The sequence below is a fragment of the Rutidosis leptorrhynchoides genome, chromosome 1 (genome assembly GCF_046630445.1).
Source record: "Rutidosis leptorrhynchoides isolate AG116_Rl617_1_P2 chromosome 1, CSIRO_AGI_Rlap_v1, whole genome shotgun sequence".
In the NCBI taxonomy this organism is placed as follows: domain Eukaryota; kingdom Viridiplantae; phylum Streptophyta; class Magnoliopsida; order Asterales; family Asteraceae; genus Rutidosis; species Rutidosis leptorrhynchoides.
In genome coordinates, this window is record NC_092333.1 from 614,901,342 (window position 1) to 614,923,435 (window position 22,094).

Sequence of the window (22,094 nt, forward strand, 5' to 3'; positions counted from 1 at the left end):
GGAGAAAAGGGCAACACGAAGCTACATCTTATTAGTAATTTGAAGGCACAAAAACTAATAAGAAAAGGTTGCTATGCTGTTCTAGCACACGTCGAGAAAGTACAAACTGAAGAAAAGAGCATCAATGATGTTCCCATTGCAAAAGAATTTCCCGATGTATTTCCTAAAGAATTACCGGGATTACCCCCACATCGATCCGTTGAATTTCAAATAGATCTTGTACCAGGAGCTGCACCAATAGCTCGTGCTCCTTACAGACTCGCACCCAGCGAGATGAAAGAACTGCAAAGCCAATTACAAGAACTTTTAGAGCGTAGTTTCATTCGACCAAGCACATCACCATGGGGAGCTCCTGTTTTGTTTGTCAAGAAGAAAGATGGTACATTCAGGTTGTGTATCGACTACCGAGAGTTGAACAAACTTACCATCAAGAACCGCTACCCACTACCGAGAATCGATGACTTATTTGATCAACTACAAGGCTCGTCTGTTTATTCAAAGATTGACTTACGTTCCGGGTATCATCAAATGCGGGTGAAAGAAGATGATATTCCAAAGACTGCTTTCAGAACACGTTACGGTCATTACGAGTTTATGGTCATGCCGTTTGGTTTAACTAATGTACCAGCTGTGTTCATGGACCTTATGAACCGAGTGTGTGGACCATACCTTGACAAGTTTGTCATTGTTTTCATTGATGACATACTTATTTACTCAAAGAATGACCAAGAACACGGTGAACATTTGAGAAAGGTGTTAGAAGTATTGAGGAAGGAAGAATTGTACGCTAAGTTTTCAAAGTGTGCATTTTGGTTGGAAGAAGTTCAATTCCTCGGTCACATAGTGAACAAAGAAGGTATTAAGGTGGATCCGGCAAAGATAGAAACTGTTGAAAAGTGGGAAACCCCGAAAACTCCGAAACACATACGCCAGTTTTTAGGACTAGCTGGTTACTACAGAAGGTTCATCCAAGACTTTTCCAGAATAGCAAAACCCTTGACTGCATTAACGCATAAAGGGAAGAAATTTGAATGGAATGATGAACAAGAGAAAGCGTTTCAGTTATTGAAGAAAAAGCTAACTACGGCACCTATATTGTCATTGCCTGAAGGGAATGATGATTTTGTGATTTATTGTGATGCACCAAAGCAAGGTCTCGGTTGTGTATTAATGCAACGAACGAAGGTGATTGCTTATGCGTCTAGACAATTGAAGATTCACGAACAAAATTATACGACGCATGATTTGGAATTAGGCGCGGTTGTTTTTGCATTAAAGACTTGGAGGCACTACTTATATGGGGTCAAAAGTATTATATATACCTACCACAAAAGTCTTCAACACATATTTAACCAGAAACAACTGAATATGAGGCAGCGTAGGTGGATTGAATTATTGAATGATTACGACTTTGAGATTCGTTACCACCCGGGGAAGGCAAATGTGGTAGACGATGCCTTGAGCAGGAAGGACAGAGAACCCATTCGAGTAAAATCTATGAATATAATGATTCATAATAACCTTACTACTCAAATAAAGGAGGCGCAACAAGGAGTTTTAAAAGAGGGAAATTTAAAGGATGAAATACCCAAAGGATCGGAGAAGCATCTTAATATTCGGGAAGACGGAACCCGGTATAGGGCTGAAAGGATTTGGGTACCAAAATTTGGAGATATGAGAGAAATGGTACTTAGAGAAGCTCATAAAACCAGATACTCAATACATCCTGGAACGGGGAAGATGTACAAGGATCTCAGGAAATATTTTTGGTGGCCGGGTATGAAAGTCGATGTTGCTAAATACGTAGGAGAATGTTTGACGTGTTCTAAGGTCAAAGCTGAGCATCAGAAACCATCAGGTCTACTTCAACAACCCGAAATCCCAGAATGGAAATGGGAAAACATTACCATGGATTTCATCACTAAATTGCCAAGGACTGCAAGTGGTTTTGATACTATTTGGGTAATAGTTGATCGTCTCACCAAATCAGCACACTTCCTGCCAATAAGAGAAGATGACAAGATGGAGAAGTTAGCACGATTGTATTTGAAGGAAGTCGTCTCCAGACATGGAATACCAATCTCTATTATCTCTGATAGGGATGGCAGATTTATTTCAAGATTCTGGCAGACATTACAACAAGCATTAGGAACTCGTCTAGACATGAGTACTGCCTATCATCCAAATACTGATGGGCAGAGCGAAAGGACGATACAAATGCTTGAAGACATGCTACGAGCATGTGTTATTGATTTTGGAAACAGTTGGGATCGACATCTACCGTTAGCAGAATTTTCCTACAACAACAGCTACCATTCAAGCATTGAGATGGCGCCGTTTGAAGCACTTTATGGTAGAAAGTGCAGGTCTCCGATTTGTTGGAGTGAAGTGGGGGATAGACAGATTACGGGTCCGAAGATTATACAAGAAACTACCGAGAAGATCATCCATATTCAACAACGGTTGAAAACCGCCCAAAGTCGACAAAAGAGCTACGCTGACATTAAAAGAAAAGAAATAGAATTTGAAATTGGAGAGATGGTCATGCTTAAAGTTGCACCTTGGAAAGGCGTTGTTCGATTTGGTAAACGAGGGAAATTAAATCCAAGGTATATTAGACCATTCAAGATTATTGATCGTGTCGGACCAGTAGCTTACCGACTTGAGTTACCTCAACAACTCGCGGCTGTACATAACACTTTCCACGTCTCGAATTTGAAGAAATATTTTGCTAAAGAAGATCTCACTATTCCGTTAGATGAAATCCAAATCAACGAAAAACATCAATTCATCGAAGAACCCGTCGAAATAATGGATCGTGAGGTTAAAAGACTTAAGCAAAACAAGATTCCAATTGTCAAGGATCGATGGAATGCTCGTAGAGGACCCGAGTTCACCTGGGAGCGTGAAGATCAGATGAAGAAGAAATACCCGCATCTATTTCCAGAAGATTCGTCAACACCTTCAACAGCTTAAAATTTCGGGACGAAATTTATTTAACGGGTAGGTACTGTAGTGACCCGAACTTTTCCATGTTTATATATATTAATTGAGATTTATATTTACATGATTAAATGTTTCTAACATGTTAAGCAATCAAACTTGTTAAGACTTGATTAATTGAAATATGTTTCATATAGACAATTGACCACCCAAGTTGACCGGTGATTCACGAACGTTAAAACTTGTAAAAACTATATGATGACATATATATGGATATATATATAGTTAACATGATACTATGATAAGTAAACATATTATTAAGTATATTAACAATGAACTACATATGTAAAAACAAGACTACTAACTTAATGATTTTTAAACGAGACATATATGTAACGATTATCGTTGTAAAGACATTTAATGTATATATATATATCATATTAAGAGATATTCATACATGATAATATTATGATAATATAATAATTTAAAATCTCATTTGATATTATAAACATTGGGTTAACAACATTTAACAAGATCGTTAACCTAAAGGTTTCAAAACAACACTTACATGTAACGACTAACGATGACTTAACGACTCAGTTAAAATGTATATACATGTAGTCTTTTAATATGTATTTATACACTTTTGAAAGACTTCAATACACTTATCAAAATACTTCTACTTAACAAAAATGCTTACAATTACATCCTCGTTCAGTTTCATCAACAATTCTACTCGTATGCACCCGTATTCGTACTCGTACAATACACAGCTTTTAGATGTATGTACTATTGGTATATACACTCCAATGATCAGCTCTTAGCAGCCCATGTGAGTCACCTAACACATGTGGGAACCATCATTTGGCAACTAGCATGAAATATCTCATAAAATTACAAAAATATGAGTAATCATTCATGACTTATTTACATGAAAACAAAATTACATATCCTTTATATCTAATCCATACACCAACGACCAAAAACACCTACAAACACTTTCATTCTTCAATTTTATTCATCTAATTGATCTCTCTCAAGTTCTATCTTCAAGTTCTAAGTGTTCTTCATAAATTCCAAAAGTTCTAGTTTCATAAAATCAAGAATACTTTCAAGTTTGCTAGCTCACTTCCAATCTTGTAAGGTGATCATCCAACCTCAAGAAATCTTTGTTTCTTACAGTAGGTTATCATTCTAATACAAGGTAATAATCATATTCAAACTTTGGTTCAATTTCTATAACTATAACAATCTTATTTCAAGTGATGATCTTACTTGAACTTGTTTTCGTGTCATGATTCTGCTTCAAGAACTTCGAGCCATCCAAGGATCCATTGAAGCTAGATCCATTTTTCTCTTTTCCAGTAGGTTTATCCAAGGAACTTAAGGTAGTAATGATGTTCATAACATCATTCGATTCATACATATAAAGCTATCTTATTCGAAGGTTTAAACTTGTAATCACTAGAACATAGTTTAGTTAATTCTAAACTTGTTCGCAAACAAAAGTTAATCCTTCTAACTTGACTTTTAAAATCAACTAAACACATGTTCTATATCTATATGATATGCTAACTTAATGATTTAAAACCTGGAGACACGAAAAACACCGTAAAACCGGATTTAAGCCGTCGTAGTAACACCGCGGGCTGTTTTGGGTTAGTTAATTAAAAACTATGATAAACTTTTATTTAAAAGTTGTTATTCTGAGAAAATGATTTTTATTATGAACATGAAACTATATCCAAAAATTATGGTTAAACTCAAAGTGGAAGTATGTTTTCTAAAATGGTCATCTAGACGTCGTTCTTTCGGCTGAAATGACTACCTTTACAAAAACGACTTGTAACTTATTTTTCCGACTATAAACCTATACTTTTTCTGTTTAGATTCATAAAATAGAGTTCAATATGAAACCATAGCAATTTGATTCACTCAAAACGGATTTAAAATGAAGAAGTTATGGGTAAAACAAGATTGGATAATTTTTCTCATTTTAGCTACGTGAAAATTGGTAACAAATCTATTCCAACCATAACTTAATCAACTTGTATTGTATATTATGTAATCTTGAGATACCATAGACACGTATACAATGTTTCGACCTATCATGTCGACACATCTATATATATTTCGGAACAACCATAGACACTCTATATGTGAATGTTGGAGTTAGCTATACAGGGTTGAGGTTGATTCCAAAATATATATAGTTTGAGTTGTGATCAATACTGAGATACGTATACACTGGGTCGTGGATTGATTCAAGATAATATTTATCGATTTATTTCAGTACATCTAACTGTGGACAACTAGTTGTAGGTTACTAACGAGGACAGCTGACTTAATAAACTTAAAACATCAAAATATATTAAAAGTGTTGTAAATATATTTTGAACATACTTTGATATATATGTATATATTGTTATAGGTTCGTGAATCAACCAGTGGCCAAGTCTTACTTCCCGACGAAGTAAAAATCTGTGAAAGTGAGTTATAGTCCCACTTTTAAAATCTAATATTTTTGGGATGAGAATACATGCAGGTTTTATAAATGATTTATAAAATAGACACAAGTACGTGAAACTACATTCTATGGTTGAATTATCGAAATCGAATATGCCCCTTTTTATTAAGTCTGGTAATCTAAGAATTAGGGAACAGACACCCTAATTGACGCGAATCCTAAAGATAGATCTATTGGGCTTAACAAACCCCATCCAAAGTACCGGATGCTTTAGTACTTCGAAATTTATATCATATCCGAAGGGTGTCCCGGAATGATGGGGATATTCTTATATATGCATCTTGTTAATGTCGGTTACCAGGTGTTCACCATATGAATGATTTTTATCTCTATGTATGGGATGTGTATTGAAATATGAAATCTTGTGGTCTATTATTATGATTTGATATATATAGGTTAAACCTATAACTCACCAACATTTTTGTTGACGTTTTAAGCATGTTTATTCTCAGGTGATTATTAAGAGCTTCCGCTGTCGAATAGTTAAATAAGGACGAGATTTGGAGCCCATGCTTGTATGATATTGTTTAAAAACTGCATTCAAGAAACTTATTTTGTTGTAACATATTTGTATTGTAAACATTATGTAATGGTCGTGTGTAAACAGGATATTTTAGATTATCATTATTTGATAATCTACGTAAAGCTTTTTAAAACCTTTATCTATGAAATAAAGGTTATGGTTTGTTTTAAAAATGAATGAAGTCTTTGAAAAACGTCTCATATAGAGGTCAAAACCTCGCAACGAAATCAATTAATATGGAACGTTTTTAATCAATAAGAATGGGACATTTCAATGATGTTCATAACATCATTCGATTCATACATATAAAGCTATCTTATTCGAAGGTTTAAACTTGTAATCACTAGAACATAGTTTAGTTAATTCTAAACTTGTTCGCAAACAAAAGTTAATCCTTCTAACTTGACTTTTAAAATCAACTAAACACATGTTCTATATCTATATGATATGCTAACTTAATGATTTAAAACCTGGAAACACGAAAAACACCGTAAAACCGGATTTACGCCGTCGTAGTAACACCGCGGGCTGTTTTGGGTTAGTTAATTAAAAACTATGATAAACTTTGATTTAAAAGTTGTTATTCTGAGAAAATAATTTTTATTATGAACATGAAACTATATCCAAAAATTATGGTTAAACTCAAAGTGGAAGTATGTTTTCTAAAATAGTCATCTAGACGTCGTTCTTTCGACTGAAATGACTACCTTTACAAAAACGACTTGTAACTTATTTTTCTGACTATAAACCTATACTTTTTCTGTTTAGATTCATAAAATAGAGTTCAATATGAAACCATAGCAATTTGATTCACTCAAAACGGATTTAAAATGAAGAAGTTATGGGTAAAACAAGATTGGATAATTTTTCTCATTTTAGCTACGTGAAAATTGGTAACAAATCTATTCCAACCATAACTTAATCAACTTGTATTGTATATTATGTAATCTTGAGATACCATAGACACGTATACAATGTTTCGACCTATCATATCGACACATCTATATATATTTCGGAACAACCATAGACACTCTATATGTGAATGTTGGAGTTAGCTATACAGGGTTGAGGTTGATTCCAAAATATATATAGTTTGAGTTGTGATCAATACTGAGATACGTATACACTGGGTCATGGATTGATTCAAGATAATATTTATCGATTTATTTCTGTACATCTAACTGTGGACAACTAGTTGTAGGTTACTAACGAGGACAGCTGACTTAATAAACTTAAAACATCAAAATATATTAAAAGTGTTGTAAATATATTTTGAACATACTTTGATATATATGTATATATTGTTATAGGTTCATGAATCAACCAGTGGCCAAGTCTTACTTCCCGACGAAGTAAAAATCTGTGAAAGTGAGTTATAGTCCCACTTTTAAAATCTAATATTTTTGGGATGAGAATACATGCAGGTTTTATAAATGATTTACAAAATAGACACAAGTACGTGAAACTACATTCTATGGTTGAATTATCAAAATCGAATATGCCCCTTTTTATTAAAGTCTGGTAATCTAAGAATTAGGGAACAGACACCCTAATTGACGCGAATCCTAAAGATAGATCTATTGGGCCTAACAAACCCCATCCAAAGTACCTGATGCTTTAGTACTTCGAAATTTATATCATATCCGAAGGGTGTCCCGGAATGATGGGGATATTCTTATATATGCATCTTGTTAATGTCGGTTACCAGGTGTTCACCATATGAATGATTTTTATCTCTATGTATGGGATGTGTATTGAAATATGAAATCTTGTGGTCTATTATTATGAGTTGATATATATAGGTTAAACCTATAACTCACCAACATTTTTGTTGACGTTTTAAGCATGTTTATTCTCAGGTGATTATTAAGAGCTTCCACTGTCACATACTTAAATAAGGACGAGATTTAGAGTCCATGCTTGTATGATATTGTGTAAAAACTGTATTCAAGAAACTTATTTTGTTGTAACATATTTGTATTGTAAACCATTATGTAATGGTCGTGTGTAAACAGGATATTTTAGATTATCATTATTTGATAATCTACGTAAAGCTTTTTAAACCTTTATTGATGAAATAAAGGTTATGGTTTGTTTTAAAATGAATGCAGTCTTTGAAAAATGTCTCATATAGAGGTCAAAACCTCGCAACGAAATCAATTAATATGGAACGTTTTTAATCAATAAGAACGGGACATTTCATTACACTCCCGCACGTGGAGGTTTTAGTGTGAGATTTCGGACAATGCTTTTGGTATATCCGAAATTTGTGTCGGGACCTAGATTTGGTCGATTTGTGGTAGAGTACAAATTCGGTTAAATTGTACCTATGATTTTGGATTTGAATTATCACCAAGGTAGTAATGTGGTAAATCTCGTTGAGAGATAATGGACGGGTATGGCGAGCAAGGAGAAATCCCTCGGTTAAGGGATGTGTATGTCGGATTCTCTTTTAGAGAATTAATGTTTTGTGTCTATGTTTGATATAGGTGGTTCTTGCTCGATTGTGTGAATGGTTAGTGGTATCCGTTAGGATTCACTATGGCGTAGCAGAGCGCGATGTTACGCTACTCGTCGTTCGAGGCCAAAAGGGCGTTGATTGATGAAGCATGACCTTCGGGGTCCGCTGACTTCATCATGGTATTGATGATTGATGAAGCATGACCTTCAGGGTCCGCTGACTTCATCATGGGATTGTTGATTGGTGGAGCATGACCTTCGGGGTCCGCTGACTTCATCATGAGATCGTTGATTGGTGAAGCATGACCTTCGGGGTCCGCTGACTTCATCATGGGTGTAGTGTTATATCGGTGAAGCATGACCATTGACGGGGTCCGCTGACTTCATCCGGTGTTGAGTGATCTATCGGTTGTTTTATACACCGATGGTGGGGTCGTAAGGACCGTGTGGTGTGATCTATCGGTTGTTTTATTCACCGATGGTGGGATCGTGAGGACCATGTTGTGTGATTAGTAGGGCGATAGCCGTGTTTCGCTCACATGTTGTTACGGGTGTGACAATAGTCGATTTTGTGACCTTAGGTTTAGCGTTGCCATAGTCGTTTTGGGCACTTTTGGTTTTAGCCGTTGCTTATGATGTTAGGATAGTGGCGTATTGGTTGTATTGCGCACTACAAAGGATGTTTAGTGGTAAGTGTAATCCGTAAGGATTCATGTGGTTCGATCTTCAACGTTCGGATCGTTGACTTTAGGTTGAGGCTTGGTCACTTATAGCGTTGTCCTTGGTAAAGGTACGCTAAGGAATTGATATCTCGGTACGAGATTGGTTGAGTTTTTCCCGATATGGGGAAAAGAGCAGGTTTTAGTGCTCGGATAGTGGTTTTGATAAATCGCGGGTGACGATTTTAGTTGTTAAAGGTGATTCGTTGGGAAGAATTGTCTAGGAAAGTTCGGATTAGAACTTAGGATTGAGGGCCGTTGAGTAGTTCCAGATTGGTTAAGTGGAGAAGATCACGAGGACATGATCGAGTTTAAGTGGGGGAGAGTTGTAAGACCCAAATATTTATTGTACATAATGTATTTATGGTGTACGATGCGTGTATGAAGTATACGTGTTGCTTGCTGGAACGCCGAAGGAAACTGGACGTTGTCTGAAGTGACAAGGTGTGTACGTATCTTTTCAATCCTAAATAAATTTGTGTTGATGTTTCAAAGCCTTACCATTGGAAAGGAAATCTTATTACGTTTCCAACGATATTTGATTCATCGAAAACGGAGCTACGGTCAAAAAGTTATGGCCAAAACAAGTTTCTGAAAACTGACCTGTAGGTTGGAGCGGCGCTCCACCTTTCGGCGCGGCGCGCCGAACCCGTCTGATGCAATTTTCAGCCTTTTTTAAAAGTTTAAATGAAGGGTACTTTGGTCTTTTCACTTGGGGTCGGTTTGGGGTTATCAAAGCTGATCTAGAACTCCATTGGAGCTCATTTCTCACCCACACAAACACTCTCATCCACATATAGAGAGAGAGGAAGAGTTCTAGAGTGAGAGAGCTTGAATTGGAGAAGAAGGAGCTTGAATTGATCAAAGTCTCGGGTTTTAAAGTTGTTCACCTCGTTCCTAGCTACGTTTTGGTTGTTGTGGTAAGTTCTAACTCCGAATTTCATTGTTTGATTTGATATTCAAAGTTAGGGTTTGAACTTAAATTGTTAAAAACCCCATTTAAACTCATGAAGTGAGTTTAGTGATGCTAGTAATCGGGTTTATTGTTAGTGTTGGTGGATTTCGGGTTGGTGAACAAATTAGCCTTGATTAGGACTTGTAATTGGGTTTAATCACTAGGTTTAGTGATTATGGAAGTGTTGGAACACTTTTAGGTGTGTTTGGTTGACTAAATTTGACTAGAGTCAAAGATTAGGGTTTGGTGATGATTATGACCCAATTGTCGATTTAATAAGGTTTATAAACTTAAAATGAATTAAGTTGAAGTATAAAACCGGGTTAAATATGTTTTGGTGTCAAAACTTGTAATTGGTGAGATTTTGACTTTATGGGTCAAAATTAGGGTTTATAGGCGATTTTGAGAACGATAGGTGTTTAACACTTGTGTTCGGGTTTAATTGGCATATTAGGACCATTCTCACTTGTGTTAGTGAAAATTGGTTAGTTTGAGCACGGTTGTGCTTGGAAGTGCATTTGGGTCGAAATTGCACTAAGTGTTGTTTTGGGTTGGTTTGTAAATCCACTCTAAGTGTGTTGATGTATTTGTGAAAATGGAATAGGTACTTTCCATTGACGAGTTGCGGATTATTCGGTGGCATTCTTCAAGGCGACAAGGTGAGTGTTAATATCCTATATGCATATGTATGTGTAGGATGGGTGCGGGTCGGGTGAAGTGGTTCTCGGTTATAGAGCTCACTTCACATATAGGTGGATTTGATGGACTTGTGTATAGGTCCAATTGGCACGGTTGTGCGTTTTGGTTGACCACCTTTGGCGAGGTGCACACTTTGTGTGTACGTTATCACATGGGCGTGTGATGTGGATTATATAACCCCAATGGCGAAGGGTTAATATTGTGAGTGGAGTAATTATACATGTATGTATATGGTATATTTATTTGTAAGCTATGGTGTGACCCACGGAGCCGGGAATGCCATAGTGTGTGTGTGAATGTGCTATGATGTGAACCACGGTGCCGGTAGCATCATAGTGCATGTTTGAGATGTGAACCATGGAGCCGGTAGCATCAGAGTGTGAACCACGGAGCCGGTAGCACTATAAAATGAGGTGTGAACCACGGAACCGGTAGCACCAAAGTGTGAACCACGGAGCCGGTAGCACTATAAAAGAGTATGACTCAAATGCGTAGTGACATGAACCACGGAGCCGGTAGCGTCATAGCATTGCGTACGGTGTGAACCACGGAGCCGGTAGCACCATGACGCGTTTATGGTTAACCATATAGTTGTTTATGTATATGTTGTGATGTATCGTATTATGTTGTTGGATATTGTTAGCATGTTAATTATTGAATACGTATAATGCTGTATTATCGTGATGTAGCTAACCCTCCGGGTGTAGCTTATTGACATTGTTCACATCGTTGCTGGTGAACTTATATTTTGTTGATATATCTTTAGCTCGTTGCTTAGTGATCTTACGGTATGCTTAGACTAGCTTGCCTTTATGCTTGGATGCTCCGGTATGCGGTATTTGGTTTTGTGTGGCGTGTCCATTTTATGCATATATATGTATGTAGTATGTTATAATTTACTAAGCGTTAGCTTACCCTCTCATTGTTGACTTTTTATATAGATTGCATGGATGCGGAGGCTCGGGTAAGCGGGGACTAGTGGACTTGCGTAGTTGCTTTAGAAGGCTTGCTTTTGGATTGATTAGGATTGGGTAGCGTATCCCCAATCGCCATGCTCGGCCTTTATTTTGTATTACAAATCATGTGGTTGAAAACTTGTATTTTCGTATGAAAGTCGTAAAACGGCCGATGTGGGCCCGGTCTTCGTAAAACTAATTTTATTAATGGAACGTGTTAGTTCTACATATATTAATGTATTGTTAAAATCGTTTTGTCTAAATACGTCGGAAAGTGGTCAAACATTTTCGCATTTCATGACTTTTTGGATAAGCCACTTTGGCGCGCCGCGCGGCCATATGGCGCGCCGCGCCATATGCTGTTCCAGCAAATTTTTTTTTTTAATTGATATTTCCTTGTGATCGTTTGTATTACGGGTTGGGATGTTACAATATATATATATATATATATACTAGTTAAAGACCCGCGATTTCGCGGAATTTTATAAATTGATGAAATTTTAAGACAATCTCAACTTGTAACAACACAAAGGGGGCATTATCATATATACCCTTATTAATATTTAAAATTACAAATATACTCAACTAAATTACATAATATTGTATACACCCAATATAAGTAACAAAATTCTCATATTTACCCAATTTATACTCTTTAATGCTAAACCTAGACATAAACCTTAAACTCTAAAGTCTAACCCCTAAACCCTAAAGGTGAACCTCGAACTCTAAACCCAAAACCTTAAAGCTAAAGCTAAACCCCAAACTCTAAACCCTAAAGTTAACCGAAACTCTAAACTTTAAACCCTTTAAACCCTAAAGCTAAACCTAAATCCTAGACCCTAAACTCTAACCATAAAGCTAAACCTAAACCCTAAAGCTAAACCCAAACCCTAATGTTAACCTTAAAGCGAAACCTAAACCCTAATGCTAACTCTAAACCCTAAAATCCAAGCACCAAAATTAAACCTAAACCCGAAACTCCAAAGCTAAACCTAAACCTAAAACCTGAACCCTGAACTCTAAACCCAAATCTAAACCTAAACTCTTAACCCCAAAGCTAAATCTAAACCCTACACAATAGAAATGGTTCAATGAAATGAATTAATTTGAGAATTTTAGTACTTATATTGAGTATATATGTTAATATTTTACATAGTTAGATATATGTGTTATTTTTGAAGGTTAATTGGGATATATATGATATTAAATCGGTATATATGTTATTTTATAGGTTAATAGGAGTATATACGATATTCTCCCTAACACGAATAAACAATAAATTTTTCAAAAGTTCAAATGTTTAAATATACAAATATCCTAGGTTTTTTAAGAAATTTTATTATAATGTAGTGATACATTCAATATTTTGTAGAAAATTGTATTATAATGGAGTGACACATTCAAGTGATATTATTGTATGAAGTATGAAGTTGCTCATTGATTAAAATCACAAAAGACCGATAACTAAGACAATAGACGCTACATACTACTCGTAAAATCTAAAACTTAAATCTTTATTATTCTAATTCACCCAGTTTGGACTTTTGACCAAATCAATCTAGATTCTTAAAATCAGTTTAACCGAAATAGATTAATAGTTCTGTTAAAATTTGAATTTAAATCAGTTAGTCTTGAAGTTTGCAAACTCAAGAAAATCGAAACCGAATGCGTTGAAAACCTCTAACTGAAATTGACTAAAGTTAGCAGTAATATGTTTTTAGGTAGTAGCAATAAAATTAAAAGGAAACATAATTCGAGAACTGAATCATACATTGGCTGCACCTTTTAGAGTATGATAATGGCCCGCTAAATCGTATTCATTTTCACCATAAATATCTGTAATATCATTATCGATGGTCTCTGCTGATGGCGATTGCACGAGAGTAATTTCGAGAAGAATATATATAAGAATTAAGATCGAAACCGCAACAGCAGTAAATGCCAACAATGAACCCACACTAACCTGCAGTAAGGATTGGTAAAATGCATATCTCCTGAACAAATTGAAATAAGGTCGATGTTTTTTCTTAAAAGATTGCATGCGTTCGTTAGTTTGAAATATAAGTTTGGTTTGTCTATTAGGTTCAATATGTTTTTATTTGAACATTTCGCTATACATACGTGTGAACACAACACGCACATACCATATTTGGGGAATTACCCATGTAGATGTATTTTCAATGTAATTAAGTTCTTATGTAACTTTGCCCCAACTCTTAGTTCTGGAAATATTATGAGTAATTTTCTATATGGGTAGACCCAAAACCCTAAACCCTAATTCCAAAATTCTAAACCAAAAATTCTAAACACTAAACATTAAACCGTAAACCCTAAACCATAAACCTTAAATCCTAAACCCTAAATCCTAAATCCTAAACCCTAAACCCTAAACCTCAAACCTTAAGCCCTAACCATATACCCTATACCCTATACCCTAAACTCTAAACCATAAATTTTAAAATCTAAACCTTAAAGTCTAGACCATAAACGCTAAACAAAAAACCCTAAAGTCTATACACTAAACTCTAAACCCTATATCTAAACCCTAAACCACCAACCCTTTACCCTACACACTAAACCCTAAACTCTAAACCCTATACCCTATACCCTAAACCTTAAACCTTAAAATTCGAAAATCTAAATCCTAAACTCTAAACCCTAAACCTTAAACCAGATACCCTAAACCCTATACACTAAACCATAAAACCTAAACCCTAAATCCTATACACTAAATCCTAAACCCTATATCTATACTCTAAACCATAAATTGTAAAAATCCAAACCCTAAGCCCTACACCCTATACCCTAAACCCTAAACCCTAAACCCTAAACCCTAAACCCTAAACCCTACACCCTAAACTATAAATTTCTAAAATCTAAACTCTAAACCTTAAAATCTAAAACCTAAACCCTTTACCCTACACCCTATACATTAAACCTTAAACATTATATCTAAACCCTAAACTATAAACCTTTGCAACCAGTATGTATTACTATCAATATGAGAAAAATGTCAGTCAAATAACATTAGGCTTTAAACTCACATTATAGCTATTTAATATAAGTGACTATTATAATGGCTATGACTAAAACATAAAGTAGTTTGCATCAATTCATGTTTTTTCTTTTTCTTTTTTGAATTTAAACAGGTATCCACTATGCAATACTATCAATAGAACACAAGTGTCTGGCTATAATAATTCGTAACTGAAAATATAGTAATTCAACATAACTAAACATGTTGTCTGGCAACTAACATTAGGCTTTAAATTCGTAAAGTTGTTGCATAAATTCATGTTTTTTGAAGTTACATGCATTATAAAGTTGTTGACTATGCCAAAGATTACATAAAATGAAATATTAAACCCACACATCTTAAGACCTTGGTTTCCTAAAAATTATTTCAAACCCATGTAAACTAACCAACATTTTAGAAATATCAAACCTAAACTTATTTCTAAAGAATACCTATCAGCGAGTATAATCAGTAGATGAAAATTATGCAGAAGCATAAGTAATTCAAATAGTCAACTGTTGAATGGTGAGTTATGGGACACTTATTGAATGTATATCAGATGTTGTTTGGTTGTATCTTTTTAGGTTATGTAGCATCAGTGCTCTTGCTAGTGTGTATCTGTTTTTTATTTTCTCCATTTCTGGGTCTTCATATGTCTCAAGGTCCACATCTAGCAGCGGCTAGTCTTCGAATTTTGACGTGTACCTGTTATGACTTGTTGAAAAAACAGTTTAAAATTCGAACATACCTATAATCTGACCAATATTGATTACGTAACAATTTATTATAGGATGTTGTAAAGTAAATATTAACAGACCTGGAAAATTCAGGCACATACACAGTGACCAATGTGATTATAATACCTCCTTACTGCTATAAAAAGAAAATCAAGATCAGAACAGAAATAGAATACCGAGTAACATATTCAGAAAATTTAACATACACCACCAAAATAATATACAAATATGACATTACCTTTAATTATAGCTGCAGGACATTGTGACTGCGATAATCCAGAAACCGATGAAGCAACATCTGTAAAACAGGATTTATCAAGCAATAAGAATAGATAAAGAAACATTAACAACCCAACAATACTACACATAAACAATAGAATAACAAATACATACCCACATTATTAGAAGTTCTAGGCAACCACATACGTTCCTCATTACAAATGACCGACTGTTCAGAGGTAGAAGATACCACGTATGCGTTTCGACAACTAACAGACGGACGCGTGACACGATTTTTTTTTCACCTTTGAAGAATTGGAGCAAACTGCAGTTAACAATGCACACAACTTAAGAGAAGAGGTCATATATGTTACATCACAAAATATTTGGTTTTTACACCATCATTAGTGACAATGATAAATTACAAACTGATTTCAATAAAATAAAATAAAAACTAACCATAAAAAGAGGCTTTATAAAGTGAACAGTTATAAACTCACATTTATTCATGTCTTCAAATAAATCAAGAATATGAACAATATAACAGCTAAGTTTACATTTTTTATGTACTGACACGGCATTAACATAGAGATAGTTATCTAAAAATATACCTGTGATAAGCGACTTTCTTCTTTCTTTCATTTTTGTTGGTTGCTTTTGTCTTTGATTTGTTGACAACAACAATATCTTCAAGGTCTCATAATCAATTGGCACTGTTATCAGTCTTCCTGACAGAAAATCATCATCACATACTCACTACAACGAAACTCCCTACATCAGACACAGACTATGGTAAGGATAGCAAAAAAAAAAAAACGCAAACAAATTTCACCAATCAACCTATATAAAATATTTACCTTGCAACCGCCAAGAGCAAGGATTTCTTGCAATAGCAGAAATCAGAGGCCAATAGCCATAAATGCTGGAAGCCCTAACGTTTTTGTGAACGTTTATCAGGTATAGTTAATCGATCACATCGCGCTCCTCAAAAAATCGCCAGCGACAACCTAACTTTTATTGCTTCGAAATCAGGGAATTAACCCTAACTTTTCTATCGACTGTGAAAGAGAAAGTATAAGTGGTGAATAAAAATAAAAACACTAGTTATTCAAAGTCAAGGAAGAGAGGCGTGGGACATCGCTAGTATCAACGCACACAAAACCTTATTTTTTTTCAAGTCACGTTGAAAGAGAGTATATAAACATAACCTGAACAACATATGGTAAAAAGTAAATCGACTCATTTAGGCTAGGCATTTAGTAATATAAGCATTAATTGGTAAGCAACTTTAGTTTAAGTAACTATAAACAGCACACATAAAGTCGAAGCTACTTACGTCTGTATCGGTTAGGATGCAGCAGTATCCAGTTGGTCTTGGATTGTTTGGTCCTTTTGCCACCCAGCGTCTATACACCACAGCTTCTATCGCTTTCAATCTTGCTCCTGGACGCAAGCTCGAAATTGGTACTAACTCTGCTTGTTCCATTTTGCTACAATTAAAGGAAAGTGAATATAAGTGATAATCGTATCACATATCAACAGATATCACTTATATGTATATTTATTGGCTAATGTATGTAATATATTGGGTCTCTCATGAAAAGTAAGATGTGGGTTTTGAGCTGTGAACTGCAGGTTGTATACGGCAACGGTTACCGAGCCAACCAAATCAGCGTTCACATCTACAAAGTTAAATTTATGATAACGTAAATCATATACGAATCAGTGAAACACATAAGAAAAAAATACAGGAAAGTAGGTAACATCATTACCTGCGACAGAGATGACTGAATTTGTCGATATCCCTTCAATGAAAGTGAGCGATAGCTGAGACGAACTTCCAGCAATTGACTGTAAGACAATATATTGACAACAACGTCAAATTACAACACGAACCATTTGCAAAGTTGAAATGCCATTCAATAGCAAACGGTCTCAAAGTCACCTTACCAAATACAAAAAACATACAAAACATGGACGAAAAATAAACTACAATTAACATCATAATGCAAAGATAAACGTAATATCAGCAAGTTATAAAAAAAAAACACCTCAAACATCAAAGATTTTCTAATAGAACATCCGCATCCTGTTATAACCCACCATATATAACAGAAAAAAATTAAAACCATAATGAGGAACAAAGAAACCTGAATATATCGAAAAGCTTCAACATAACAAAAGATGCACGGCCAAGCTAATAACCCTATAAAAACCATGAGCATGATAATTCGAATGAGAAAAACGAATAATAGTACAGTCAAACAAAAAAATGCAAAAAAAAAAAAAAAAAAAAAAAAAAAAAAAAAAAAAACACAGCATGAACCAATTAAAAATGTAATTCAATCGATACTCACTAACATTAACACGCACATTTAAGATTGTGTTCCATTCTCAAAGCAAATTCAACCACCACAAATCAAATTTGTGTGCTTATTTTAACAACTACAGTTAGTTTTTATGAATTAATATATCCACCCAAATAAGAAAATTACATCACAACTAACCTTTTACATAAAACATTAAAGTAATTTGAGCTAACTCTATACATTATTTCAACACTTTCTTCAATGGAGAGGATAAGAATTCATTGTTTTAAACAATTTTAGCCCACCTGAAACCTCACTACCCATTCTATTAGTCATACAATGTCTACTTTATTGTAACAAAAAAATTAATGAAACTACATGTTCGAAGAAAGGATTTTGGTTGTCTTGGATATGTTTAAATTAATAAAAAGATTAGTTAAACTTACAATGTGGAGCTGTGGAGCACAAATATAGATTATTTTTCCTTTAGGTTTAAAGGTCGAGTCTATTAATGTTTTCAAAGCCTCAGCTTATCTGATTGAAAACATGTAGAACAACATTAAAATCAATTATAAAAAAGTAATTAAATCAGTTCACCAAAATATAATACGTAGTGCAAAATAACAAACAATAAACCACTTACCACTTGATAGTTCAATGGTCTGCATTCACAAATACAGAAATACATACAACTCAGATAAAAATCAAGCACGCAAACACATATCATTCAACCATAGACCTAAATCAGGTCAATCTTTAAAAACGCACATACAAATGAATTTATTTGAACGAAAATAAATGTAAAATTTTTAAGAAACCCTAACCTTTTTATTCAACCGATGGCAATTAAAAGAACCAACTTGACGTCGATATAGGGTTTGATATTATAACGATTAAATAGATTTAGGAGAAGATTTGTGGGGAGAAAATTAGGGCTTTATTGTTGGATGAGTTGTAATCGCAAAAAATTAGGGACGAAATTTTGATTTGGATGAGATCAGATGTGTAGCCTATAATCGGATGGGAAGAATGGGGTATTGGAGATCGATTGAATCGATTTAAATGAGAGGGATATTGGATAAAAATAAAGTGCCAGAAGTTTTGGATAGTTTAAATGGAGATTCAAAGTTTTGACCAAAATCCCTTAATTATAGGCGTCGCACTTAATTGTTGTTTAAAATTCAAATTTTAAATTGATATGGATTTATTCAAAAAAGGGTATTTTTGTACAACTAAGTAGGCAATTTCTAGATTAAGTAATGGTTTCGCAAGATTAATTTGAACCGTTAGATCAAAGGGTAGATAAAAGTCCAATGTTGATCTAATGGTGATTAAATGATAGATTAGAAAGACTTATTTGTTAATAAAAGTTCTCTTTTAAGGTATAGTAAGATATATATATATATATATATATATATATATATATATATATATATATATATATATATATATATATATATATATATATATATATATATATATATATATATATAGGGGCAGGATCAATGGGGAAGTAACCAATAGGGGGGAAGCGCGTGGAAGCAAAAAAAAAATTTTCCGTTTTTTTTTTGAACTTTTTTTTCCGGCATTAAGATCACACGAAAATATGAACATTTTGAAGAGACACTTCGTGATGAATATTATTATTTAGGCGGGAAAACGTTCGACAAAAATAACATTTAAGATAATATTGTTCGTGAAGAATATGAACGTTTTTTTCCATGTTTTGTGAAGTAAAATTTAGCCCGATTTAGAGTTTAGGGTTTAGTGTTTTGGGTTTATTCCATAAACCCAAAACACCAAACCCTAAACCCTAAACTCTAAACCGTTCGTGTTAAAAACTCAATCTAAATCCTAAATCTAAACCCTAAATCTAAACCCTAAATCCTAAATTTCTAAACCCTATAAACCCTAATATCTAAACCCAAATATCTAAACCCTAATAGCTAAAACCTCAAAATACGCTCGAAAAACACGATAATTGTTATATATTACTTCTTCGAGCGTTTTCCCGCTAAAATAAAAATATTTATCACAAAGTGTCTCTACTAAATGTTCATATTTTCATCTCATCTTTAATGTTCGTGAACAAAGTTTTTTCAAAAAACGAAGAAAAAAAAGTTTTTGCTTCCCCCTACTTTCTCCCGAATGGTTATTTCCTTCTTGATCCTACCACTATATATATATATATATATATATATATATATATATATATATATATATATATATATATATATATATATATATATATATATATATATATATATATATATATGATCAAGAGGGAAGTAACCATTCAGGGGGAAGCGGGGGGAAGCAAAAACTTTTTTTTTTCGTTTTTTGAAAAAACTTTGTTCACGAACATTATAGATGAGATGAAAATATGAACATTTAGTAGAGACACTTTGTGATAAATGTTTTTATTTTGGCGGGAAAACGCTCGAAGAAGTAATATATAACAATTATCGTGTTTTTCGAGCGTATTTTGAGGTTTTAGATATTGGGGTTTAGATATTAGGGTTTATAGGGTTTGGATATTAGGGTTTAGAAATTTAGGGTTTAGGGTTTAGATTTAGGGTTTAGATTTAGGATTTAGATTGAGTTTTTAACACGAACGGTTTAGAGTTTAGGGTTTAGGGTTTTGGGTTTAGGGTTTGGTGTTTTGGGTTTATGGAATAAACCCAAAACACCAAACCCTAAACCCTAAACTCTAAATCGGGCTAAATTTTACTTCACAAAACATGAAGAAAAAAAAAACGTTCATATTCTTCACGAACAATATTATCTTGAATGTTATTTTTGTCGATCGTTTTCCCGCCTAAATAATAACATTCATCACGAAGTGTCTCTTCTAAATGTTCATATTTTCGTGTGATCTTGATGGCGGAAAAAAAAAATTCAAAAAAAAATGAAAAAAAAAAAATTTGCTTCCCCCCGCTTCCCCCCGATTGGTTACTTCCCCATTGATCCTGCCCATATATATATATATATATATATATATATATATATATATATATATATATATATATATATATATATATATATATATTATGAGGCTTGGACATCTTTGGTCAAACACACTATTCATCAAAGAGAAGGCATAAAAATATAAAAATCAATTTTATATGTTAATTAATACATCCGCTATATTATTCAAGAAATGTAACGTTATTATGTTAGTAAGATCTTATAGAAAGAAAATTTAGGAGTGTAAAAGAACACTTCCAACTATATATGTATGTGAAGTGTCCAAGCACTTTACACCATTGGCAAAATGGTAGTGGCCCCTCGAAGATTGGGTGTGCCCAAAATTGGGATAGTCGTCATGATTGTTAGTGTGTGAATTATTAGCTTTGATTCCAACTGGGTCCTATTTAATGGGCTGTTCAATTATTTTAGATATTAGTGTTTCATGAGGTCATTTTTAATGAAGGTTAACACTGCCAATTAATTTTACTACTGTAATTAAAAGGTCTTCATCACTTTATCGGCATGGGTTCCTATTATTTAGCGTTCAATTTTTCTTAATTGAGCGTACGTTCGTGGAGATGTTCAAACTACTCAAAACCCTGGAGCTTTTACGCAACATTTTTTGTGCGCGTCTAGAAATTTTCAAAAGGCAACGAGCGTTGTAAATGATAGTGACACATTTAGCTTTCAAGATTAAATTACATAATCTCATTTTTTATTTCAACTTACAATCATATTTTAAAATATCACTCATAACTTTCTTACATCTCTAATATGGGCAAGCCGTTGAGTGGACATGTTGCTACCTAATATAGAAAAATAGAAACCAAGTCGTTTTTCAAAATAAAAGTGGTAGCGGTCAAATGATCCTAAACGAAATCCAAGTCAAAACGTTCGAATGGATATCGAGGAGATCAAAGAAGAACAACCTAGTTTGGAATCGTTGGCTTCTAAATCCGGATTTGATTGACGACCATGGCTAATTTCTTCATTCAGTTTCGTTGCAATTTTGTAATCGTGCTATAGATCCTGTTTTATTTGTTTCCCATTGTAACTGT

General features: G+C 34.1%; 1 long non-coding RNA gene across 10 annotated transcripts; it reads right to left on the reverse strand.

The window, feature by feature from the left end:
• Positions 1 to 15,062: 15,062 nt before the first annotated feature.
• LOC139885236 (uncharacterized) lies at positions 15,063 to 19,128 on the reverse strand. 10 transcript variants are annotated; one of them, XR_011771958.1, is made up of 11 exons: positions 18,891 to 19,128; positions 18,710 to 18,728; positions 18,513 to 18,600; positions 17,908 to 17,963; positions 17,530 to 17,608; positions 17,094 to 17,247; positions 16,615 to 16,815; positions 16,369 to 16,528; positions 15,932 to 16,082; positions 15,777 to 15,836; positions 15,063 to 15,671 (listed from the first exon to the last, which is right to left on the reverse strand). It is a non-coding gene; the product is annotated as an uncharacterized lncRNA (long non-coding RNA). The 10 variants fall into 10 exon arrangements; XR_011771964.1 differs by having other exon boundaries at positions 15,063 to 15,506; positions 15,619 to 15,671; positions 17,530 to 17,963; XR_011771960.1 differs by lacking the exon at positions 17,908 to 17,963.
• Positions 19,129 to 22,094: the final 2,966 nt, after the last annotated feature.